Raw genomic sequence first — 26995 nt, 5'->3', positions numbered from 1 at the left:
CGCCAACCAAATCGGACTCTGAGGGGCCCCACCCACAAAATCGGACCCTGAGGGGCCCCACCCTCAAAATCGGACCCTGAGGGGCCCAACCAACAAAATCGGACCCTGAGGGGCCCCAGCCACAAAATCGGGCCCTGAGGGGCCCCGGCCACAAAATCGGACCCTGAGGGGCCCCGGCCACAAAATCGGACCCTGAGGGGCCCCGGCCACAAAATCGAACCCTGAGGGGCCCCACCCACAAAATCGGACCCTGAGGGGCCCCACTCACAAAATCAGCCATGAGGGGCCCCACCCACAAAATCGGACCCTGAGGGGCCCCACCCACAATATCGGACCCTGAGGGTACCCACCCACAAAATCGGACCCTGAGGGGCCACACCCACAAAATCGGACCCTGAGAGGCCACACCCACAAAATCAGAACCTGAGGGGCCCCACCCACAAAATTGGACCCTGAGGAATCCCGGCCACTAATTCAAATCCTGAGGAGCCCAGGCCACCGAATCGGATCCTGAGGGACCCCACCCACCCAATCTGACCCTGAGGCCAAAGTGGCCCCTGAGAGGCACCCACATTTAAAACGGATCCTGAGTTGAAAGTCTTGCAGGGGCAGCAGGCAAGTCTCTCTTAAAGGGGCAGCCCAGGCACCATTTCAAACCACTATCTGTACTTCCTTCAGGAAATACACATCTAGTATTAATGTTGTAATCCGAACGCTGCTAACTTATTGTTATTTTTCAGTTGATTTCCGCAATTAATGTGGCCTGAACCGCTACACGCACAGACTCCGTTGAGGTGTCGTTTCAAAGCCAGCGTCCACGAGAGGTGTGCTAAGTATTTTTCATGTTGATCAGATTTGTAGTTTTTGCGCAATTTACGTCTGAAATTTTTTTTTCCTGTCATTGGAATGCACTGTCTCAATGCATTTGAATGGGAAACTTAAAACGTGCCCTGAGGCGATTGAAATGGCAGTAAAGCTCATTGATATGCGCAGGCACACCCAGTTACTATGCCAACGCCTACGAACATCACATGACGCCCCCAGGACAGAGCTTCTGCCACATAATATCAGCTCTTAAAGCGAAACCCACAGCACAAATGCAAATCTAGCTTCATCACATGACGCATGCCCCTGAGAGAGAATGTGCACCAAATCGGACCCTGAGCGGCCCCGCCCACCAAATCGTACCCTGAGCGGCCCCGCCCACCAAATCGGATTCTGAAAACCCCCAACCACCAACCTGAGGGGCCCCACCCACAAAATCGGACCCTGAGGGGCCCCAACCACAAAATCGAACCCAGAGTGGCCCAGCCCACCAAATCGGACCCTGAGGGGCCCCACCCACAAAATCGGACCCTGAGGGGACTCACCCACCAAATCAGACCCTGAGGGGCCCCGCCCACCAAATCCGACCCTGAGGGGCACCGTTCACCAAATCGGACCCTGAGGGGCCCCGCTCATCAAATTGAACTCTGAGAGGCCCCGCTCACCAAATCGGACCCTGAGGGGCCCCGCCCACCAAATCAGATTATGAGTGGCCCCGCCCACCAAATCGGACCCTGAGGGGCCCCACCCACCAAATCAGACCCTGAGGGGCCCCGCCCACCAAATCGGACCCTGAGGGGCACCGCTCACCAAATCGGACCCTGAGTGGCCCCGCTCATCAAATTGAACTCTGAGAGGCCCCGCTCACCAAATCGGACCCTGAGGGGCCTCGCCCACCAAATCAGATTATGAGTGGCCCCGCCCACCAAATCGGACCCTGAGGGGCCCCGCCCACCAAATCGGACCTTGAGTGGCCCCGCCCACGAAATCGGACCCTAAAGGGCCCCGCCCACCAAATCGGACACTGAGGGGCCCCCCACCTAATTGGACTAAGAGTGGCCCGCCTACCAAATCGGATTCTGAAAAGCCCCAACCACAAAATCGGACCCTGAGGGGCCCCACCCACAAAATCGGACCCTGAGGGGCCCCAACCACAAAATCAAACCCAGAGTGGCCCAGCCCACCAAATCGGACCCTGAGGGGCCTCACCCACAAAATCAGACAAAGAATGGCCCCCGCCCAGCAAATCGGACCCTGAGGGGTCCCACCCACCAAATCAGACCCTGATGGGCCCCGCCCACCAAATCGGACCCTGAGGGGCACCGCTCACCAAATCGGACCCTGAGGGGCACCGCTCATCAATTTGAACTGAGAGGCCCCGCTCACCAAATTGGACCCTGAGGGGCCCCGCCCATCAAATCAGATTATGAGTGGCCCCGCCCACCAAATCGGACCCTGAGGGGCCCCGCCCACCAAATCGGACCTTGAGTGGCCCCGCCCATGAAATCCGACCCTGAGGGACTCCACCACCAAATCGGATTCTGAAGTGCCCCAACCACAAAAACGGACCCCGAGGGGTCCCGGACACAAAATCAGACCATGAGGGGCCCCACCCTCAAAATCAGACCCTGAAGGGCCCCAACCACAAATTCGGACCCTGAGGAGCTCCACCCACCAAATCGGTCCCTAAGGGGCCCCGCCCACCAAATCGGACCCTGAGGGGCCCCGCCCACCAAATCGGACCCTGAGGGGCCCCCCACCTAATTGGACCAAGAGTGGCCCCGCCTACCAAATCAGACCCAGGGGCCCCACCCACAAAATCAGACCCTTAGTGGCCCAACCCACCAAATCGGATACTGAGGGCCCCCACCAACAAAATCGGACCCTGAGGGGCCCCGGCCACAAAATCGAACCCAGAGGGGCCCCACCCACAAAATTGGACCCTGAGGGGCCCCACCCACAAAATCGGACCCTGAGGGGCCCAGCCCTCAAAATCGGACCCTGAGAGGCCCCGCCCACCAAATTGGACCCTGAGGGGCCCCAACCACAAAATCGGACCCTGAGGGCCCCGCCCACCAAATCGGACCCTGAGGGGCCCCGCCCACAAAATCAGACCCTGAGGGGCCCCGCCCTCAAAATCAGATCCTGAGTAGACCCGGCCACAAAATCAGACCCTGAGGGGCCCCAACCGCAAAATCGGACCCTGAGGGGCCCCTGCCACAAAATTGGACCCTGAGGGGCCCCGGCCAAAAAATCGGACCCTGAGGGGCCCCGTTCACAAAATCGGACCCTGAGGAGCCCCGGCCACCAAATCGGACCCTGAGGTGCCCCGCTCACCAAATCGGACCCTGAGGGGCCCCGCTCACCAAATCAGACCCTGAGGGGCCCACCCACCAAATCGGACCCAGAGGGGCCCCGGCCACAAAATCGGACCCTGAGGGGCCCCGGCCACAAAATCGGACCCTGAGGGGCCACACCCACAAAATCGGACCCTGAGAGGCCACACCCACAAAATCGTACCCTGAGGGGCCCCACCCACAAAATCAGACCCTGAGGGGCCCCACCCACAAAATCGTACCGAGGGGCCCCACCCATAAAATCGGACCCTGAGGGGACCCACCCACAAAATCGGACCCTGAGGGGCCCCACCCATAAAATCGGACCCTGAGGGGACCCACCCACAAAATCGGACCCCAAGGGGCCCCACCCACAAAATTGGACCCTGAGGAATCCCGGCCACTAATTCAAATCTTGAGGAGCCCAGGCCACCGAATCGGATCCTGAGGGGCCCCACCCACCAAATCAGACCCTGAGGCCAAAGTGGCCCCTGAGAGGCACTCACAGTTAAAACGGATCCTGAGTTGCGCAGGCACACCCAGTTACTATGCCAACGCCTACAAACGTCACATGACGCCCCCAGGACACAGATTCTGCCACATAATATCAGCTCTTAAAGCGAAACCCACAGCACAAATGCAAATCTAGCTTCATCACATGACACATGCCCCTGAGAGAGAATGCGCGCCAAAGTGGATTTAGAAGCCCAGTGAGTCAATCTGGCTCTTAAAGGGATGATGCGCCAAAGTGATTCTTAAAGAGCCGGCGCAACAAAGTGAGTCTTAAAGGGCCGGCGCGCCAAATCGAAAGCTGAGTGACCCCAGGCTCCAAATCGGAGGCTGATCGACCCTGGCCTCCGAATCGGACCCAGCGTAGCCCCGCTCAAAAAAAAAAAATCGGACCCAGCGTGGCCCCGCCCACCAAATCGGACCCAGAGTGGCCCCGCCCACCAAATCGGACCCAGAATGGCTGAGCCACCCCGGCCTCCAAATCGGAGGCTGAGCTACCCCGGCCTCCAAATCGGAAGCTGAGTGACCCCGGCCTCCAAATCGGAGGCTGATCGACCCCGGCCTCCAAATCGGAGGCTGAGCCACCCCGGCCTCAAAATCGGGGGCTGATCCACCCTGGCCTCCAAATCGGAGCCTGATCGACCCCGGCCTCCAAATCGGAGGCTGAGCCACCCCAGCCTCCAAATCGGAGGCTGAGCCACCAGGGCTTCCAAATCAGAGGCTGAGCAACCCCAGCCTCCAAATCAGAGGCTGATCGACCCTGGGGTCCAAATCGGAGGCTGAGCGACCCCAGCCTCCAAATCGGGGGCTGAGCGACCCTGGCCTCCAAATCGGAAGCTCATCGACCCCAGCCTCCAAATCGGAGGCTCTTTGACCTCGGCCTCCAAATCAGAAGCTCATCGACCCCGGCCTCCAAATCGGAGGCTGAGCGACCCCAGCCTCCAAATCTTACCCACAGTGGCCCAGCCCACCAAACCGGACCCTGAGGGGCCCCGCCCACCAAATCGGACCCTGTGGGGCTCCGCCCACTAAATCGGACCCAGAGTGGCCCCGCCCACCAAATCAGACCCTGAGAGGCCCCACCCACTAAATTGGACCCAGAGTGGTCCCGCCCAACAAATTGGACCCAGAGTGAGTGCCTCTCAGGGGCCACTTTGGCCTCAGGGTCTGATTTGGTGGGTGGGGCCCCTCAGGATCTGATTCCTTGGCCTGGGCTCCTCATGGCTTGAATTGTTGGCGGGGATCCCTAAGGGGTTAATTCGTTGTATTAAATTGCAGGGACTCCTGCTGATGTCACTGAGGCTGCAGGGAGTTCCCGTAATTTAATACAACGAATTAACCCCTTAAATTAACCCCTACAAGTCCAAAATTTTACCCACAAACACTCATCTAAATAATAGTGATAGACATACCAAAAAAAAACATGAAATGAAATGGTTAACTAAATGTAAACCATGTGTCATTTCATGACGGGCAGCAGAATAATTATCCAAAAGCCGGCAAATGTTTCTGCGGCTATTCTGCAATGATGAACTGTATGAATTAGAAATATATGTATAAATGTGTCTCTATGACATGTATAAAATATATATATATATATATATGTGTGTCTAGATCTATTAATTCATTTGTGTGGGGAAACCTGTCATTGGGCTCCATTATTTGTCCATTTTGCTATCCTGCGAGAAAATCTCGCCAGACGGATGTGAAAAGGATGCTTACATGCAATTAAAATCGCATCAATGAAGAAAAATCGCATCAAAAACGCATCACTGGTTAAGATACCTTTGTGCGATTTCGGACTGTTAAAATGGGACCAATTTTTTATTCGTTGTGTGTGACTCCAGCCTTAAAGCGAAACCTACAGCACAAATGCAAATCTAGCTTCATCACATGACGCATGCCCCTGAGAGAGAATGTCCACCAAAGTTGATTTAAAAGCCAAGTGAGCCAAACTAGTTCTTAAAGGGCCGACGCGCCAAAGTGATTCTTAAAGGGCCAGCGCACCGAAATGAGTCTTAAAGGGCCGGCACGCCAAATCGAAAGCTGAGTGACCCCAGGCTCCAAATCGGAGGCTGAGCCACCCCGGCCTCCAAATCGGAGGTGAGCCACCCCGGCCTCCAAATCGGAGGCTGAGCCACCCCAGCCTCCAAATCGGAGGCTGATCGACCCCGGCCTCCAAATCGGAGGCTGAGCCACCCCGGCCTCCAAATCAGAGGCTTATCGACCCCAGCCTCCAAATCAGAGGCTGATCGACCCCGGCCTCGAAATCAGAGGCTGATCGACCCCGGCCTCCAAATCGGAGGCCGATCGACCCTGGCCTCCAAATCGAAGGCTGATCGACCCCGGCCTCCAAATCGAAGGCTGATCGACCCCGGCCTCCAAATTGGAGGCTGAGCCACCCCAGCCTCTAAATTGGAGGCTGATCGACCCCGGCCTCCAAATTGGAGGCTGAGCCACCCCGGCCTCGAAATCGGAGGCTTATCGACCCCGGCCTCCAAATCAGAGGCTGATCGACCCCGGCCTCGAAATCGGAGACTGATCGACCCTGGCCTCCAAATCGAAGGCTGATCGACCCCGGCCTCCAAATTGGAGGCTGAGCCACCCCGGCCTCTAAATCAGAGGCTGATCGACCCCGGCCTCCAAATCGGAGCCTGAGCCACCCCGGCCTCCAAATCGTAGGCTGATCAACCCCAGCCTCCAAATCGAAGTCTGAGCCACCCCGGCCTCCAAATCGGAGGCTGAGCCACCCCGGTCTCCAAATCGTAGGCTGAGCCACCCCGGCCTCCAAATCGGAGGCTGAGCCAAACCGTCCTCCAAATCGGAGGCTGATCGACCCCGGCCTCCAAATCGGAGGCTCAATGACCCCGGCCTCCAAATCGGAGGCTCAACGACCCCGCCTCCAAATCGAAGGCTCATCGACCCCGGCCTCCAAATCGGAAGCTCATCGACTCCGGCCTCCAAATCAGAGGCTCTTTGACCTCAGCCTCCAAATCGGAAGCTCATTGACCCCGGCCTCCAAATCAGAGGCTGAGCTACCCCAGCCTCCAAATCTTACCCAGAGTGGCCCCGCCCACCAAATCGGACCCTGAGAGGCCCCACCCACCAAATTGGACCCAGAGTGGTGACGCCCACCAAATGGACCCAGAGTGGTCCCGCCCACCAAATTGGACCCAGAGGGGCTCCACCCACAAAATCAGACCCTAAGGGGCGCCACCCACAAAATCAGACCCTAAGGGGCGCCACCCACAAAATCGGACCTTGAGGGGCCCCTTCCACAAAATCAGACCCTGAGGGGCCCCAACAAAATCGGACCCTGAGGGGCCTCGGGCACAAAATAGGACCCTAATGGGCCCCAGTCACAAAATCAGACCCTGAGGGGCCCCGGCCACAAAATCGAACCCTGAGGGGCCCCAACCACAAAGTCGGACGCTGAGGGGTCCCAACCACAAAATCGGACCCTGAGGGGCCCCAGACACAAAATCGGACCCTGAGGGGCCCCGGACAGAAAATCGGACCCTGAGGGGCCCCGCCCACCAAATCGGACCCTGAGGGGACCCGCCCACCAAATCGGACCCTGAGGTGCACGTCCACCAAATCGGACCCTGAGTAGCCCCGCCCAACAAAACGGACCCAGAGTGGCCCCACTCACAAAATTGGACCCTGAGGGGCCCTAACCACAAAATCAGACTCTGAGGTGCCCCGGCTACAAAATCGGGCCCTGAAGGGCCCCACCCACAAAATTGGACCCTGAGGGGCCCCAGCCACAAAATCGGACCCTGAGGGGCCCCACCCACAAAATCAGACCCTGAGGGGATCCGGCCACAAAATCAGACCCTGAGGGGCCCCAGACAGAAAATCGGACCCTGAGGGGCCCCGGACAGAAAATCGGACCCTGAGGGGCCCCGCCCACCAAATCGGACCCTGAGGGGCCCCGCCCACCAAATCGGACCCTGAGGGGCACGTCCACCAAATCGGACCCTGAGTAGCCCCGCCCAACAAAACGGACCCAGAGTGGCCCCACTCACAAAATTGGACCCTGAGGGGCACTAACCACAAAATCAGACCCTGAGGTGCCCCGGCAACAAAATCGGGCCCTGAAGGGCCCCACCCACAAAATTGGACCCTGAGGGGCCCCAGCCACAAAATCGGACCCTGAGGGGCCCCACCCACAAAATCAGACGCTGAGGGGATCCGGCCACAAAATCAGACCCTGAGGGGCCCCGGCCACAAAATCGGACCCTGAGGGGCCCCACTCACAAAATCGGACCCTGAGGGGCCCCACCCACAAAATCGGACCCTGAGGGGCCACACCCACAAAATCGGACCCTGAGGGGCCACACCCACAAAATAGGAGCCTGAGGGATCCCGGCCAACAATTCAAGCCCTGAGGAGCCCAGGCCAAGGAATCAGATCCTTAGGGGCCCCACCCACCAAATCAGACTCTGAGGCCAAAGTGGCCCCTGAGAGGCACTAACAGTTAAAACGGATCCTGAGTTGAAAGTCTTGCAGGGGCAGCAGGCAAGTCTCTCTTAACTCCTTCATGACCCAGCCTATTTTGACCTTAATGACCTGGCCATTTTTTGCATTTCTGACCAGTGTCCCTTTATGAGGTAATAACTCAGGAACGCTTCAACGCATCCTAGCGATTCTGAGATTGTTTTTCGTGACATATTGGGCTTCATGTTAGTAGTAAATTTAGGTTGAAAATTTTTGCGTTTATTTGTGAAAAAAATGGAAATTTGGCGAAAATTTTGAAAATTTTGCAATTTTCAATTTTTTAATTTTTATTCTGTTAAACCAGAGAGTTATGTGACACAAACTAGTTAATAAATAACATTTCCAACATGTCTGCTTTACATCAGCACAATTTTGGAAACAACATTTTTTTGTTAGGAAGTTATAAGGGTTAAAAGTTGACCAGTAATTTCTCATTTTTACAACAAAATTTACAAAACCATTTTTTTTAGGGACCACCTCACATTTAAAGTCACTTTGAGGGGTCTATATGGCAGAAAATACCCAAAAGTAACACCATTCTAAAAACTTCACCCCTCAAGCTACTCAAAACTACATTTAAGAAGATTATTAACCCTTCAGGTGCTTCACAGGAACTAAAGCAACGTGGAAGGAAAAAAAGGACATTTAAATTTTTCCAACAAAATTTTTTTTTTAGCATCAATGTTTTCATTTTCACCTGGGCAACAGGATAAAATGGATCCTAAAATTTGTTGAGCAATTTCTCCTGAGTACACTGATACCTCATATGTAGTCATAAACCACTGTTTGGGCGCACGGCAGGGCCCTGAAGGGAAGGAGCGCCATTTGACTTTTGGAATGGAAAATTAGCTCCAATAGTTAGCGGACACCATGTTGTGTTTGGACTGCCCCTGTGTGCCTAAACATTGGAGTACCCCAACAAGTGACCCCATTTTGGAAACTAGACACCCCAACGAACTTATCTAGATGCATAGTGAGCACTTTGAACCCCCAGGTACTTCACAAATTGATCTGTAAAAATGAAAAAGTACTTTTTTTTTTCACCAAAAATTTATTTTTGCCTACATTCTTTCATTTTTTCATGGGCAACAGGATAAAATGGATCCTAAAATTTGTTGGGCAATTTCTCCTGAGTACACTGATACCTCATATGTGGTCATAAACCACTGTTTGGGCGCACGGCAGGGCCCTGGCGGGAAGGAGCGCCATTTGACTTTTGGAATGGAAAATTAGCTCCAATAGTTAGCAGACACCATGTCGTGTTTGGACTGCCCCTGTGTGCCTAAACATTGGAGTATCCCCACAAGTGACCCCATTTTGGAAACTAGACACCCCAAGGAACTTATCTAGATGCATAGTGAGCACTTTGAACCCCCAAGTAATTCACAAACTGATCTGTAAAAATGAAAAAGTACTTTTTCACAAAAAAATTCTTTTTGCCTACATTTTTTCATGGGCAACAGGATTAAATGGGTCCTAAAATTTGTTGGGCAATTTCTCCTGAGTACAATGATACCTCATATGTGGTCATAAACCACTGTTTGGGCGCACGGCAGAGACCTGAAGGGAAGCAGCGCCATTTGACTTTTGGAATGGAAAATTAGCTCCAATAGTTAGCGGACACCATGTCGCGTTTGGAGAGCCCCTGTGTGCCTAAACATTGGAGTACCCCCACAAGTGACCCCATTTTGGAAACTAGACACCCCAACGAACTTATCTAGATACATAGTGAGAACTTTGAACCCCCAGGTACTTCACAAATCGATCTGTAAAAATGAAAAAGTACTTTTTTTTCACAAAAAATTTCTTTTTGCCTACACTTTTTCATTTTTTCATGGGCAACAGGATAAAATGGATCCTAAAATTTGTTGGGCAATTTCTCCTGAGTACACTGATACCTCATATATGGTCATAAACCACTGTTTGGGCACACGGCAGGGCCCTGAAGGGAAGGAGCGCCATTTGACTTTTTGAATGGAAAGTTAGCTCCAATCATTAGCGGACACCAGGTCGCTTATGGAGAGTATGTAGTGTACGTCAGGTTGGTGTGTGGTAGGGTATGCACCACACACCCACCAACCTGATGTACACTACGCCACACACACACACACCAACCTGACGTACACTTCGCCACACATACCAACCTGACACTACATCAGGTTGGTGTGTGTGGCGTAGTGTGCGTCAGGTTGGTGTGTGGTGTGGTGTAGTGTAGTGTACGTCAGGTTGTTGTGTGTGTTATAGTATACACCACACACACAGCAACCTGACGTACACTACGCCCCACACACACACACACCAACCTGACGTACACTTCGCCACACATACCAACCTGACACTACATCAGGTTGGTGTGTGTGGCATAGTGTACGTCAGGTTGGTGTGTGTGTGTGTGTGGTGTGTACTACACCACACACACCAACCTGACGTACACTACACCACACACCAACCTGACGTACACTATGCCACACACACACACCAACCTGACGTACACTCCACCACACATACCAATCTGATACATCAGGTTGGTGTGTGTGGCGTAGTGTACTTCAGGTTGGTGTGTGGTGTAGTGTACGTCAGGTTGGTGTGTGTGGTGTAGTACACACCACACACACACACACCAACCTGATGTACACTACGCCACACACACACCAACCTGACGTACACTACGCCACACATACCAAACTGATACTTCATCAGGTTGGTGTGTGTGGCGTAGTGTACGTCAGGTTGGTGTGTGGTGTAGTGTAGTGTACGTCAGGTTGCTGTGTGTGGTATAGTATACACCACACACCAACCTGACGTACACTATGCCACACACACACAACAACCTGACGTACACTATGCCACACATACCAACCTGATACTACATCAGGTTGGTGTGTGTGGCGTAGTGTACGTCAGGTTGGTGTGTGGTGTGGTGTGGTGTAGTGTAGTGTACGTCAGGTTGCTGTGTGTGGTATAGTATACACCACACACACCAACCTGACGTACACTATGCCACACACACACCAACCTGACGTACACTACGCCACACATACCAACCTGACACTACATCAGGTTGGTGTGTGTGGTGTAGTGTACGTCAGGTTGGTGTGTGTGGTGTGGTGTACGTCAGGTTGGTGTGTGTGGTTTGGTGTTGTGTATGTCAGGCTGGTGTGGGTGAGTTCTGTAGTGGAGTGTCAGGATGTGTTTAGTCCATGGACGTGTGATGAATTCTGAAGCATTCATTCAAACACCGTCCAGGTTTGTCGGGACACGTTTCACATTGGAAACGAGTTTCCCTTCTTGTCCCCCTTTTATAGCATACCCGGAACGGTTTTTTTTTTCTCTCCTCACGGGGAAAATGTTGCCCTGGTACCATACGGGAAACTTGAGATCCAGGGGTGCTGGGTCGTGCTCCGTCCTCCTCTCCAAAAATCATGGCCTTTATCACTGCCTCCTGGAAATCAAGGAAGGAGTGGTTCTGGCCTGCACATCGTGATAGCACGCATGCGTTATACAGTGCCATTTGTACGAGGTACACAGCCAGTTTTTTGTACCACACCTTCGCTTTCCGCATGGCACTATAGGGCTGGAGGACTTGATCAGAATGATCAACCCCCCCCATGTGATGGTTGTACGCCAGGACACAGTCCGGTTTGTGGACCGGACTGGGGTACCTCGAATGGTGGTGGCCATGGTGCCGGGACCATGGATTGTGGTCAAGACAAAGACATCTCTTTTGTCTTTGAACTTGACCACAAGCATGTTGCCGCTACATTGGGCTCGAGTCTCACCCTTTCGGAGAGGCTGCTCAATTAGCGGCAAAGGGAGACCCCTCTGGTTTCTGCGCACGGTACCGCAAGCGACGGTAGCTCTGGCAGAGAGGGATTGAAATAGTGTGATGCTTGTATAAAAGTTATCAACGTACAGATGGTAACCTTTATCAAGCAGAGGGTGGACCAAATACCACACTATTTTCCCACTCACCCCCAAAGCAAGTGGACATTCTGGGGGCTGGATCCTAATGTCCTTTCCTTGGTAAACTCTAAAGCTGAGAGTGTACCCTGAGGTACTCTCACACAGCTTGTAGAGTTTCATCCCGTACCTTGCCCTTTTGCTGGGCAGGTACTGACGGAACTGAAGCCTCCCTTTGAAGTGGATGAGGGATTCATCCACACAAATTTCCCTTTCGGGAATGTACACTTCAGCAAACTTGTTGTTGAAGTGTTCAACGACTGGCCGAATTTTGAACAGTCTGTCAAAATTCGGGTCATCGCGGGGAAGGATTTCAGTGTTGTCCCTGAAATTAAGAAATTTATGAATAGCCTCAAACCGTTTCCGAGTCATCACCATGCCAAATACTGGAGTTTGATATAAAATATCAGTACTCCAGTATTGGCGAATTTCTGGTTTCTTCACAATCCCCATGTGAAGGACCAGTCCCCAATATTTAATCATTTCTACAGAGTCCACAGGACTCCAAGTAGAGAATGAAGAAATTGGGTGTTCCGCCAAAAATTGTTGGGCATACAAGTTTGTTTGCTCCACCATGACACTGACGATTGACTCAGACTTTTTCAAAGTCTTTTTCTCTATTTCCCTGAAGTTGGCAGTCTCAAACTGGATTCCTGATTGGGGAACAAAATCAGGAATCCGTGGAGCAAAATTTTCAGGGACGGGGGTCCAGGAGGGAGCACTAGTGCTAGGTTGGGCGTCACTAGCACTAGGTTGGGGGAAACTCACACTTGGCTGTGAGACTTCCTCCAAGATACCCGACTCTTCCTCTAAGGCCTCCGACTCTTCCTCCCTGGGCTCCGGACGATTTCTCGTCCTGCGACATCTCGGTGGTGGCAAGTCTGTGTCGCTGGAAGAGGAAGCGTTGGAGGAATAGAGAAAGGTGGGGTCATCTCTCTCACTATCAGTATCAGAGGCAATAATTTCATATGCCTCCTCAACTGAGTAGACCCTTTGGGACTGGGATGACTGGGATGAGCGGGACATTGTGCGTGTGGTGTGTGTGCGTGTGTAAAAATCCTTTACTATAGTGTGCGTGTGCGTGTGTATGTGCGAGTGTTTGGTGAAACTGTTTACTGGAGAATGGGCTGTCAGGAGGGGACTGTCAGGCGCGTGGGGGGCAGAAAGGGGCTGTCAGGCGCAGGAGGGCGCTGAGGAGAATTAGGTGGAGACGGAACCAGCGGCGGCAGCAACAGTGGGGGTGATCAGGGGTGCTGGGGGGTGATCAGGGGTGCTGGGGGAGGGGGGCTGTCAGGCACCGGGGGGCAGGAAGTGGCTGAGGAGATAAGGAAATAAAAAAACCTGCAGCAGCAGGGGTTAATCAGGGGTTAATCAGGGGGCAGGGGTTAATCAGGGGGGCAGGGGTTAATCAGGGGGGGCAGAGGTTAATCGGGGGGCAGAGGTTAATGAGGGTGATCACTGGGACACAGGAGGGGGCTCTCAGGCACAGGAGGCAGTAGGCGGCTGAGGAGCTCGCAGATGTGGATCAGCAGGTGGATGATCGGGGGTGCTGGGGGAGATCGGGGGTGCTGGGGGAGGATCAAGGGTGCTGGGGGATGATCAGGGGTGCTGGGGGATGATCAGGGGTGCTGGGGGATCACCAGGGGCAGAGGGGGGCTGTCAGGCACCGGGGGGGGCAGGAGGTGGCGGAGGAGATAAAGAAATAAAAGAACCTGCAGCAGCAGGGGTTAATCAGGAGGGCAGGGGTTAATCAGGGGGGCAGGGGTTAATTGGGGGGCAGGGGTTAATCGGGGGGCAGGGGTTAATGAGGGTGATTACTGGGGCTCTCAGTCACAGGAGGCAGTAGGCGGCTGAGGAGCGCAGAAGAGGTAACAGCAGGTGGATGATAGGGAGTGCTGGGGGAGATCGGGGGTGCTGGGGGAGATCGGGGGTGCTGGGGGAGGATCAAGGGTGCTGGGGGATGATCAGGGGTGCTGGGGGATGATCAGGGGTGCTGGGGGATCACCAGGGGCAGAGGGGGGCTGTCAGGCACCGGGGGGGAGGAGGTGGCGGAGGAGATAAAGAAATAAAAGAACCTGCAGCAGGGGTTAATCAGGAGGGCAGGTGTTAATCAGGGGGGCAGGGGTTAATTGGGGGCAGGGGTTAATCGGGGGGCAGGGGTTAATGAGGGTGATTACTGGGGCTCTCAGTCACAGGAGGCAGTAGGCGGCTGAGGAGCGCAGAAGAGGTAACAGCAGGTGGATGATCGGGAGTGCTGGGGGAGATCGGGGGTGCTGGGGGAGGATCAAGGGTGCTGGGGGATGATCAGGGGTGCTGGGTAGAGTTGAGCGATACCGTCCGATACTTCAAAGTATCGGATCGGAATGGATCGGCCGATCTTTAAAAAAAGTATCGGTATCGCCGATTCCGATACCGGAAGTCCCATTCAAGTCTATGGGACTTCCGGTATCGGAATAAGAAAAATCCTGTTTTTCCCTTGTACAGCCTCTCTGGGGTCTGTACGGGCCTTTCGGGGGGCTGTGCCGGCCTGCCAGGGGGTCTGTGCAGGCTCCGGTGGTCTGTGCCGGCCTGCCGGGGGGCTGTGCCGGCCTGCCGGTGGTCTGTGCAGGCTCCGGTGGGCTGTGCCGGCCTGCCGGGGGGCTGTGCCGGCCTGCCGGGGGGCTGTGCAGGCTCCGGGGGGCTGTGCCGGCCTGCCGGGGGGCTGTGCCGGCCTGCCGGTGGTCTGTGCAGGCTTCGGGGGTCTGTGCAGGCATCGTCCGATGGGACTACAAGTCCCATCGGGCGATGCCTGCTACCATGACAGTGATTGACACATTAGCCAATGATGGGACAGTAGTAGTCCCATCATCCGGCTAATGTGTTAAATGTAAAAAAAAAAAAAAAAAAAAAAAATTACATGCTACATACATGCTACATACATACAACATGCATACTACATACATGCTACATTCATACTACATACTACATACATGCTACATTCATACTACATAAATACTACATGCAACATACATACTACATATATACTACATACATACTACATATATACTACATGCATGCTACATACATACTGCATGCTACATACATACTACATGCTACATACATACTACATGCATGCTACATGCATACTACATGCATGCTACATGCATACTACATGCATGCTACATGCTACATACATAACACATATATACTACATGCATGCTACATACATACTACATGCTACATACATACCACATACATACTACATGCATGCTACATACATACTACATGCATGCTACATACATACTACATGCTACATACTACATATATACTACATGCATGCTACATACTACATGCTACATACTACATATATACTACATGCATGCTACATACATACTACATGCTACATACATACTACATATATACTACATGCATGCTACATACATACTACATGCTACATACATACTACATATATACTACATGCATGCTACATACATACTACATGCTACATACATACTACATATATACTACATGCATGCTACATACATACTACATGCTACATACATACTACATATATACTACATGCATGCTACATACATACTACATGCTACATACATACTACATATATACTACATGCATGCTACATACATACTACATGCTACATACATACTACATATATACTACATGCATGCTACATACATACTGCATGCTACATGCATGCTACATACATACTACATACATACTACATGCTACATACATACCACATATATACTACATACATACAATACATTCAGACAATACATACATAGACATACAGTACATATAACATAGAGTAACATACTTACCAATACTTGTCACATTGTTCCCCGAAGCCATTGTCTTTTCCGGAATAAATATTAACATAACAAACCACAAAAATACTCACCCACGATCCGAAGCAGTCCACGAGTGTGTCCCACGACGATCTTGGGTAGAGAACTGCAGCATCAGATGATGCTGCCGTTCTCTACGGGCTGCAGGAATCCAATGACGGAAGGTAGGTATCCTTCCGCACTGTATTCCTCCGCCACTTAAAAAAAAAAAAGTCCCTAGTCTCACTTTATGCCATTGCTGTGTGGGAATTTCCCACGCAGCAATGGCATAAAGTGAGACTAGGGACTTTTTTTTTTTAAGTGGCGGAGGAATACAGTGCGGAAGGATACCTACCTTCCGTCATTGGATTCCTGCAGCCCGTAGAGAACGGCAGCATCATCTGATGCTGCCGTTCTCTACCCAAGATCGTCGTGGGACACACTCGTGGACTGCTTCGGATCGTGGGTGAGTATTTTTGTGGTTTGTTATGTTAATATTTATTCCGGAAAAGACAATGGCTTCGGGGAACAATGTGACAAGTATTGGTAAGTATGTTACTCTATGTTATATGTACTGTATGTCTATGTATGTATTGTATGAATGTATTGTATGTATGTAGTATATATGTGGTATGTATGTAGCATGTAGTATGTATGTAGCATGCATGTAGCATGCATGTAGTATGTATGTAGCATGCATGTAGTATGTATGTAGCATGCATGTAGTATGTATGTAGCATGCATGTAGTATGTATGTAGTATGTATGTAGTATGTATGTAGTATGTATGTAGCATGTAGCATGTATGTAGTATGTATGTGGTATGTATGTAGCATGTAGTATGTATGTAGCATGCATGTAGCATGCATGTAGTATGTATGTAGCATGCATGTAGCATGCATGTAGTATGTATGTAGTATGTATGTAGTCTGTATGTAGCATGCAATATGTATGTAGCATGTATGTAGTATGTATGTAGTATATATGTAGTATGTATGTAGCATGTAGTATGTATGTAGCATGCATGTAGTATGTATGTAGTATGTATGTAGTATTTTTTTTTTTTTTAACATTTAACACATTAGCCGGATGATGGGACTACTACTGTCCCATCATTGGCTAATGTGTCAATCACTGTCATGGTAGCAGGCATCGCCAGATGGGACTTGTAGTCCCATCGGACGATGCTTGCACAGACCCCCGGACATCAGCACAGCCCCCCGGCAGGCCGGCACAGCCCCCCGGCAGGCCGGTACAGACCCCCACAGGGTGCACAGACCACCGGCAGGCCGGCACAGCCCCCCGGCAGGCCGGTACAGACCCCCACAGGGTGCACAGACCACCGGCAGGCCGGCACAGCCCCCCGGCATGCCGGTACAGACCCCGGGCAGTCCACACAGCCCCACGGCAGGCCGGCAGAGACCCCCGGAAGGCCCGAAATGACGGCGCATCATGATGCGCACACACCGCGCATCATGATGACGTCAGGCTGTCAATCAACTTTGAACTTCCGATTCCGATGCCGAATTCCGATATTGAAAAAATATCGGAAGTCGGTATCGGAATTCCGATACAGCAAGTATCGGCCGATACCCGATACTTGCGGTATCGGAATGCTCAACACTAGTGCTGGGGGATCACCAGGGGCAGAGGGTGGCTGTCAGGCATCGGGGGGCAGGAGGTGGCGGAGGAGATAAAGAAATAAAAGAACCTGCAGCAGCAGGGGTTAATCAGGGGGGCAGGGGTTAATTGGGGGCAGGGGTTAATCGGGGGGCAGGGGTTAATGAGGGTGATTACTGGGGCTCTCAGTCACAGGAGGCAGTAGGCGGCTGAGGAGCGCAGAAGAGGTAACAGCAGGTGGATGATCGGGAGTGCTGGGGGAGATCGGGGGTGCTAGGGGGAGATCGGGGGTGCTAGGGGGAGATGGGGGGTGCTGGGGGGAGATCGGGGGTGCTGGGGGAGGATCAGGGGGCAGGGGTGAGTGAGCGGAGGTGGGAGGGGCTGGAATTAGGCGGTGGAGGAGAAAGTTATACTACCGGAAGGCAGTGGTGGCAGCGGCAGTGGCGATGACAGCGGTGACAGCGGTGGCGATCGCAGGTCAGGGCGGCAGTCTGGCACCTCGTTCCTCAGCTTCCACGGACAGGATGAAGTTCAGGAACAAGGCAGCCATGATTTTACCCCGCCCCTCCACATCTGATTGGAGGGCTAGCATCACATGAAAGCTAGCTCCAATCAGATGCGAGGGGGGTGACAAAAAGGTCACTGGGAGTGATCGTATCCCCGGGGGGGCGAAGCCACCCCCCTGGGGTCAAGTCTAGGTCCCCGTGTACCGGCGGGTCGGGTGAACTTTCATTGAACCCGCTCACCCGACCCGCAGGAGGGAGATCTTTTCATGACGCCGCATAGGCGTCATGGGTCGTTTTGCCACGACTTTTCATTACGCCTACGTGGCGTCAAAGGTCGTAAAGGGGTTAAAGGGGCAGCCCGGGCACCATTTCAAACCACTATCTGTACTTCCTTCAGGAAATACACATCTAGTTCTTCTTATTATTCCGTTGATTTCCGCAATTAATGCGGCCCGAACCGCTACACGCACAGACTCCGTTGAGGTGTCGTTTCGAAGCCAGCATCCACGAGAGGTGTGCTAAGTATTTTTCGTGTCGATCGGATTTGTAGTTTTTGCGCAATTTGCATTAGAAATTTTTTTTCCCGTCATTGGAATGAATTGTCTCAATGCATTTGAAAGGGGAAATTTTGCCATAGACAAAACATGCCCTGAGGAGATTTAAATGGCAGTTAAGCTCATTGATATGTGCAGGCAGACCCAGTTACTATGCCAGCGCCTACGAACATCACATGACGCCCCCAGGACACAGATTCTGCCACATAATATCAGCTCTTAAAGCGAAACGCACAGCACAAATGCAAATCTAGCTTCTTCACATGACGCATGCCCCTGAGAGAGATTGTGCGCCAAAGAGGATTTAGAAGCCCAGTGAGCCACCATGGCTCTTAAAGGGCCGGCGCACCAAAATGAGTCTTAAAGGGCCGGTGCGCGAAATCGAAAGCTGAGTGACTCCAGGCTCCAAATCGGAGGCTGATCGACCCCGGCCTCCAAATCAGAGGCTGATCGACCTCGGCCTCCAAATCGGAGGCTGATCGACCCCGGCCTCCAAATCGGAGGCTGATCGACCCCGGCCTCCAAATTGGAGGCTGAGCCACTCCGGCCTCCAAATCGGAGGCTGAGCCACTCCGGCCTCCAAATCGGAGGCTGAGCCACCCCGGCCTCCAAATCGGAGGCTGAGCCACCCCGGCCTCCAAATCGGAGGCTGAGCCACCCCGGCCTCCAAATAGGAGGCTGAGCCACCCTGGCCTCCAAATCGGACCCTGAGGAGCCCCGCCCACCAAATCGGACCCTGAGGTGCCCCGCCCACCAAATCGGACTCTGAGAGAACCCACCCACCAAATCAGACCCTGAGGGACCCCGCTCCCCAAATCAGACCCTGAGGGGCCCCGCTCACCAAATCGGACCCTGAGGGGCCCTGCTCACCAAAACGAACTCTGAGGGGCTCCTCCCACCAAATCGGATTTAGAAAGGTCCCAACCACCAAATCGGACCCTGAGGGGTCCCGACCACCAAATCCGACGCTGAGGGGCCCCGCCCACCAAATAGGACCCTGAGGGGCCCCACCCAGCAAATCAGACCCTGAGCGGCCCCGCCCACCAAATCGGACCCTGAGGGGCCCCACCTACCAAATGGGACCCTGAGGGACCCCGCCCAGCAAATCGGACTCTGAGGGGCTCCGCCCACCAAATCGGACTCTGAGATGCCCCACCCACCAAATAGGACCCTGAGGAACCCCGACCACCAAATCAGACCCTGAGGGGCCCCGCTCACCAAATCGGACCATGAGGGGCCCTCCTCGGACCCTGAGGGATCCCGGCCAGCAATTCAAGCCCTGAGGAGCCCAGGCCACCGAATCTGACCCTGAGGGGCCCCACCCACCAAATCAGACCCTGAGGCCAAAGTGGCCCCTGAGGCACCCACAGTTAAATGGATCCTGAGTTGAAAGTCTTGCAGGGGAAGTAGGCAAGTCTCTCTTAAATGGGCAGCCCGGGCAACATTTCAAACCACTATCTGTACTTCCTTCAGGAAATACACATCTAGTTATTATTCAGCTGATTTCCGCAATTAATGCGGCCCAAACTGCTACACGCACAGACTCCATTGAGGAGTCGTTTCGAAGCAAGCGTACATGAGTGGTGTGCTGGGTATTTTTCGTGTCGATCGGATTTGTAGTTTTTGCGCAATTTGCGTAAGAAAAATTTTTTTCCCGTCATTGGAATGCATTGTCTCAATGCTTTTCAATGGGGAAATGTTGCCACAGACAAAACATGGCACATAATATCAGCTCTTGAAGCGAAACCCACAGCACAAATGCAAATCTAGCTTCATCACATGACGCACGCCCCTGAGAGAGAATGTGCACCAAAGTGGATTTAGAAGCCCAGTGAGCCAAACTTACTCTTAAACGGCTGACGCGCCTACGAGATTTTTAAAGGGCCGGCACACCAAAATGAATCTTAAAGAGCCGTCGTGCCAAATCGAAAGCTGAGTGACCCCAGGCTCCAAATCGGAGGATGAGCCACCCCGGCCTCCAAATCGGAGGCTGATCGACCCTGGCCTACAAATCGGAGGCTGAGCCACCCTGGCCTCCAAATAGAACCCAGAGTGGCCCCGCTCACCAAATCGGACCCAGTGTGGCCCCGCCCACCAAATCGGACCCAGAATGGCCCCGCCCACCAAATCGGACCCTGAGGGGCCTGCCCACCAAATCAGATCCAGAGTGGCCCCGCCCACCAAATCGGACCCCGAAGGGCCCCGCCCACCAAATTAGACACATAGTGGCCCCGCCCACCAAATCTGACCCTGAGGGGCCCTGTCCACCAAATCAGACCCTGAGGGACCCCGCCCACCAAATTCGACCCTGAGGGGCCCCGTCCACCAAATCAGACCCTGAGGGGCCCCGGCCACAAAATAGGACCCTGAGGGGCCCCACCCACCAAATCGGACCCAGAGTGTCCCCGCCCACCAAATTGGACCCAGAGTGGCCCCGCCCACCAAATTGCACCCACAGGGGCTCCGTCCACAAAATCAGACCTTAATGGGCCCCACCCACAAAAAAGGACCTTGAGGGGCCCCGGCCACAAATTCGGACCCTGAGGGGCCCCAACCACAAAATCGGACCCTGAGAGACCCCGGCCACAAAATCGAACCCAGAAGGGCCCCACCCACAAAATTGGACCCTGAGGGGCCCCGCCCACAAAATCGGACCCTGAGGGGCCCCGCCCACAACATCGGACCCTGAGGGGCCCCGCCCTCAAAATCGGACCCTGAGAGGCCCCGCCCACCAAATCGGACCCTGAGGGGCCCCGCCAACCAAATCGGACTTGGAGGGGCCCCACCCACAAAATCCGACCCTGAGGGCCCCCAACCACAAAATCGGACCCTAAGAGGCCCCGGCCACAAAATCGGACCCTGAGAGACCCCGGCCACAAAATCAAACCCAGAGGGGCCCCGCCCACAAAATCGGACCCTCAGGGGCCCCGCCCTCAAAATCGGACCCTGAGGGGCCCCGCCCTCAAAATCGGACCCTGAGGGGCCCCGCCTACCAAATCGGACCCTGAGGGGCCCCGCCAACCAAATCGGACTCTGAGGGGCCCCACCCACAAAATCGGACCCTGAGGGGCCCCGCCAACCAAATCGGACTCTGAGGGGCCCCACCCTCAAAATCGGACCCTGAGGGGCCCCGCCAACCAAATCGGACTCTGAGGGGCCCCGGCCACAAACTCGGACCCTGAGGGGCCCCGGCCACAAAATCGGACCCTGAGGGGCCCAGACCACAAAATCGGACCCTGAGGGGTCCCGGCCACAAAATCGGACCCTGAGGGGTGCCACCCAAAAAATCGGACCCTGAGGGGCCCCGGCCATAAAATCAGACCCTGAGGGGCCCCGGCCATAAAATCGGACCCTGAGGGGCCCCACCCACAAAATCGTACCCTGAGGGGCCCCACCCACAAAATCAGCCATGAGGGGCCCCACCCACAAAATCGGACCCTGAGGAGCCCCACCCACAAAATCGGACCCTGAGGGGACCCACCCACAAAATCGGACCCTGAGGGGCCCCACCCACAAAATTGGACCCTGAGGAATCCCGGCCACTAATTCAAATCCTTATTAGCCCAGGCCACCGAATCGGATCCTGAGGGGCCCCACCCACCAAATCAGACCCTGAGGCCAAAGTGGCCCCTGAGAGGCACCCACATTTAAAACAGATCCTGAGTTGAAAGTCTTGCAGGGGCAGCAGGCAAGTCTCTCTTAAAGGGGCAGCCCAGGCACCATTTCAAACCACTATCTGTACTTCCTTCAGGAAATACACATCTAGTATTAATGTTGTAATCCGAACGCTGCTAACTTATTCTTATTATTAAGTTGATTTCCGCAATTAATACGGCCCAAACCGCTACACGCACAGACTCCGTTGAGGTGTCGTTTCGAAGCCAGCGTCCATGAGAGGTGTGCTAAGTATTTTTCGTGTCGATCGGATTTGTTGTTTTTGCGCAATTTGCGTTAGAACATTTTTTTTCCCGTCTTTGGAATGCATTTTCTCAATGCATTTGAATGGGGAAATTTTGCCATAGACAAAACATTACCTGAGGCGATTGAAATGGCAGTTAAGCTCATTGATATGCGCAGGCAGACCCAGTTACTATGCCAACGCCTACGAACTTCACATGACCTCTCCAGGTCAAAGATTCTGCCCCATAATATCAGCTCTTAAAACGAAACCCACAGCACAAATGCAAATCTAGCTTCATCACATGACGCATGCCCCTAAGAGAGAATATGCGCCAAGGTGGATTTAGAAGCCCAGTGAGCCAAACTGGCTCTTAAAGGGCCGACGCACCAAAGTGATTCTTAAAGGGCTGGCGCACTGAAATGAGTCTTAAAGGGCCGTCGCGTCAAATTGAAAGCTGAGTGATCCCATGCTCCAAATCGGAAATTGGAGGCTGAGCCACACCGGCCTCCAAATCGGAGGCTGATCCACCCCGGCCTCCAAATCGGAGGCTGATCCACCCCGGCCTCCAAATCGGAGGCTGAGCCTCCCCGGCCTCGAAATCGGAGGCTGAACCTCCCCGGCCTCGAAATCGGAGGCTGAGCCACCCCGGCCTCGAAATCGGAGGCTGAGCCACCCCGGCCTCCAAATCGGAGGCTGAGCCACCTCGGCCTCCAAATCGGAGGCTGAGCCACCCCGGCCTCCAAATCGGAGGCAGAGCCACCCCGGCCTCCAAATCGGAGGCTGAGCCACCCCGGCCTCCAAATCGGAGGCTGAGCCACCCCGGCCTCCAAATCGGAGGCTGAGCCACCCCGGCCTCCAAATCGGAGGCTGAGCCACCCCGGCATCCAAATCGGAGGCTGAGCCACCCCGGCCTCCAAATCGGAGGCTGAGCCACCCCGGGCTCCAAATCGGACCCAGAGTGGTCCCGCCCACCAAATTGGACCCAGAGTGGTCCCGCCCACCAAATCAGACCCAGTGGGGCTCCGCCCACAAAATCGGACCCTGAGGGCCCCCGGCCACAAAATCGGACCCTGAGGGGCCCAGCCCACAAAATCGGACCCTGAGGGGCCCAGCCCACAAAATCGGACCCTGAGGCTGAGCCACACCGGCCTCCAAATCGGAGGCTGACCCTCCCTCGCCTCCAAATCGGACCCTGAGGGGCCCCGGCCTCAAAATCGAACCCTGAGGGACCCCACCCACAAAATCGGATCCTGAGGGGACCCAACCACAAAATCGGATCCTGAGGGCCCCGTACACCAAATCGGACCCTGAGGGGCCCCAAAGGCCAAAGTGGCCCCTGAGAGGCACCCACAGTTAAAACGGATCCTGAGTTGAAAGTCTTGCAGGGGCAGCAGGCAAGTCTCTCATAAAGGGGCAGCCAGGGCACCATTTCAAACCACTATCTGTAATTCCTTCAGGAAGTACACATCTAGTATTACAATTATAATGCGCCAATCACAAGTTATTCAGTTGATTTCCGCAATTAATGCGGCCCAAACCACTACACGCATAGACTCCGTTGAGGTGTCGTTTCAAAGCCAGCGTCCATGAGAGGTGTGCTAAGTATTTTTCGTGTCGATCGGATTTGTAGTTTTTGTGCAATTTGCATTTGAAAAATATTTTTCCCGTCATTGGAATGCACTGTCTCAATGCTTTTCAATGGGAAACTTAAAACGTGCCCTGAGGCGATTGAAATTGCAGTAAAGCTCATTGATATGCGCAGGCAAACCCAGTTACTATGCAAACGCCTACGAACGTCACATGACGCCCCCAGGACACAGATTCTGCCACATAATATCAACTCTTAAAGCGAAACCCACAGCACAAATGCAAATCTAGCTTCATCACGACGCATGCCCCTGAGAGAGAATGTGCGCCAAATTGCGCCCCCGCCCACCAAATCGTACCCTGAGGGGCCCCGCCCACCAAATCGAACCCTGAGGGGCCCCGCCCACCAAATCGGACCCTGAGGGGCCCCGCCCACCAAATCAGACCCTGAGGGGCCCTCCTCACCAAATCAGACCCTGAGGGGCCCCGCTCACCAAATCGGACCCTGAGGGGCCCCGCCCACCAAATCGGACTCTGAGAGATCCCGCCCACCAAATCGGACAATGAGAGATTCCGCCCACTAAATCGGACACTGAGAGATCCCGCCCACCAAATCGTCCCTAAGGGGCCCCGCTAACCAAATCGGACCCTGAGGGGCCCTAATCACCAAATTGAACTCTGAGGGGCCCTGCTCACCAAATCAGACCCTAAGGGGCCCCGCCCACCAAATCGAATTCTGAAAGGCCCCAACCACCAAATCGGATCCTGACGGGCCCTGCCCACCAAATCCAACCCTGAGGGGCCCCACCCACCAAATCGAACCCTGAGGGGCCCCGCCCACCAAATCAGACCCTGAGGGGCCCCACCAAATCAGACCCTGTGGGGCCCCGCCCTCCATATCAGACCCTGAGGGGCCCCGGCCACCAAATCAAACCCTGAGGTGCCCCAAACACAAAATTGGACCCTGAGGGGCCCCGGCCACAAAATCGGACCCTGAGGGGCCCCGACCACAAATTGGACCCTGAGGGGCCATGGCCACCAAATCGGACCCTGAGGGGCCACGGCCACCAAATCGGACCCTGAGAGGCCCCACCCACCAAATCGGACCCTGAGGTGCCCCAAACACAAAATCGGACCCTGAGGGGCCCCGGCCACAAAATCGGACCCGAGGGACCCCACCCACAAAATCGGACCCGAGGGACCCCACCCACAAATTCGGACCCTGAGGGGCCCCACCCAGCAAATCAGACCCTGAGGGGCCCCACCCACCAAATCGGACCCTGAGGGGCCCCGCCCTCAAAATCGGACCCTGAAGGGCCCCGCCCACCAAATCGGACCCTGAGGGGCCCCGCCAACCAAATCGGACCCTGAGGGGCCCCAGCCACAAAATCGGGCCCTAAGGGGCCCCAGCCACAAAATCGGGCCCTAAGGGGCCCTGGCCACAAAATCAGACCCTGAGGGGCCCCGGCCACAAAATCGGACCCTGAGGGGCCCCGGCCACAAAATCGGACCCTGAGGGGTCCTGGCCACAAAATCGGATCCTGAGTGGCCCCACCCACAAAATCAGACCCTGAGGGGTCCTGGCCACAAAATCGGATCCTGAGGTGCCCCACCCACAAAATCAGACCTTGAGGGGACCCGTCCATAAAATCAGACCCTGAGGGGCCCCGGCCATAAAATAGGACCCTGAAAGGCCCCGGCCACAAAATCGTACCCTGAGGGGCTCCACCCACAAAATCAGACCATGAGGGGCCCCACCCACAAAATCGGACCCTGAGGGGCCCCACCCATAAAATCGGATCCTGAGGGGACCCACCCACAAAATCGGACCCTGAGGGGCCACACCCACAAAATCGGACCCTGAGAGGCCACACCCACAAAATCAGACCCTGAGGGGCCCCACCCACAAAATTGGACCCTGAGGAATCCCGACCACTAATTCAAATCCTGAGGAGCCCAGGCCACCGAATCGGATCCTGAGGGGCCCCACCCACCAAATCAGACCCTGAGGCCAAAGTGGCCCCTGAGAGGCACCCACATTTAAAACGGATCCTGAGTTAAAAGTCTTGCAGGGGCAGCAGCCAAGTCTCTCTTAAACGGGCAGCCCAGGCACCATTTCAAACCACTATCTGTACTTCCTTCAGGAAATACACATCTAGTATTAATGTTGTAATCCGAACGCTGCTAAATTTTTCTTTTTATTCAGTTGATTTCCGCAATTAATGCGGCCCGAACCGCTACACGCACAGACTCCGTTGAGGTGTTGTTTCGAAGCCAGCGTCCACGAGAGGTGTGCTAAGTATTTTTCGTGTCGATCGGATTTGTAGTTTTTGCGCAATTTGCGTTTGAAAATTGGGCCCCAACCACAAAATCGGACCCTGAGGGGTACCAACCACAAAATCGGACCCTGAGGGGCCCAACCCACAAAATCGGACTCTGAGGGGCCCCAGCCAGAAAATCAGACCCTGAGGGGCCCCGCCCACCAAATCAGACCCAGAGTGGCCCCACCCACAAAATCAGAAACTGAGGGGCCCCAACCACAAATTTGGACCCTGAGGGGCCCCGGCCACAAAATCGGACCCTGAGGGGCCCCGGCCACAAAATCGGATCCTGAGGGGCCCCACCCACAAAATCGGACCCTGAGGGGATCCGACCACAAAATCAGACCCTGAGGGGCCCGGGCCACAAAATCGGACCCTGAGGGGCCCCACTCACAAAATCGGACCCCGAGGGGCCCACCCACAAAATTGGACCCAGAGGGGCCACACCCACATAATCAGACCCTGAGGGGCCACACCAACAAAATTGGACCCTGAGGGGCCCCGCCCACCAAATCAGACCCAGAGTGGCCCCACCCACAAAATCGGAAC

Source organism: Dendrobates tinctorius, unplaced genomic scaffold, assembly GCF_039654945.1.
Source record: "Dendrobates tinctorius isolate UK_male_01 unplaced genomic scaffold, ASM3965494v1 ptg000036l, whole genome shotgun sequence".
NCBI lineage: Eukaryota > Metazoa > Chordata > Amphibia > Anura > Dendrobatidae > Dendrobates > Dendrobates tinctorius.
The sequence above is the reverse complement of the archived record's forward strand: the minus strand, read 5'-3'. Positions refer to the sequence as shown.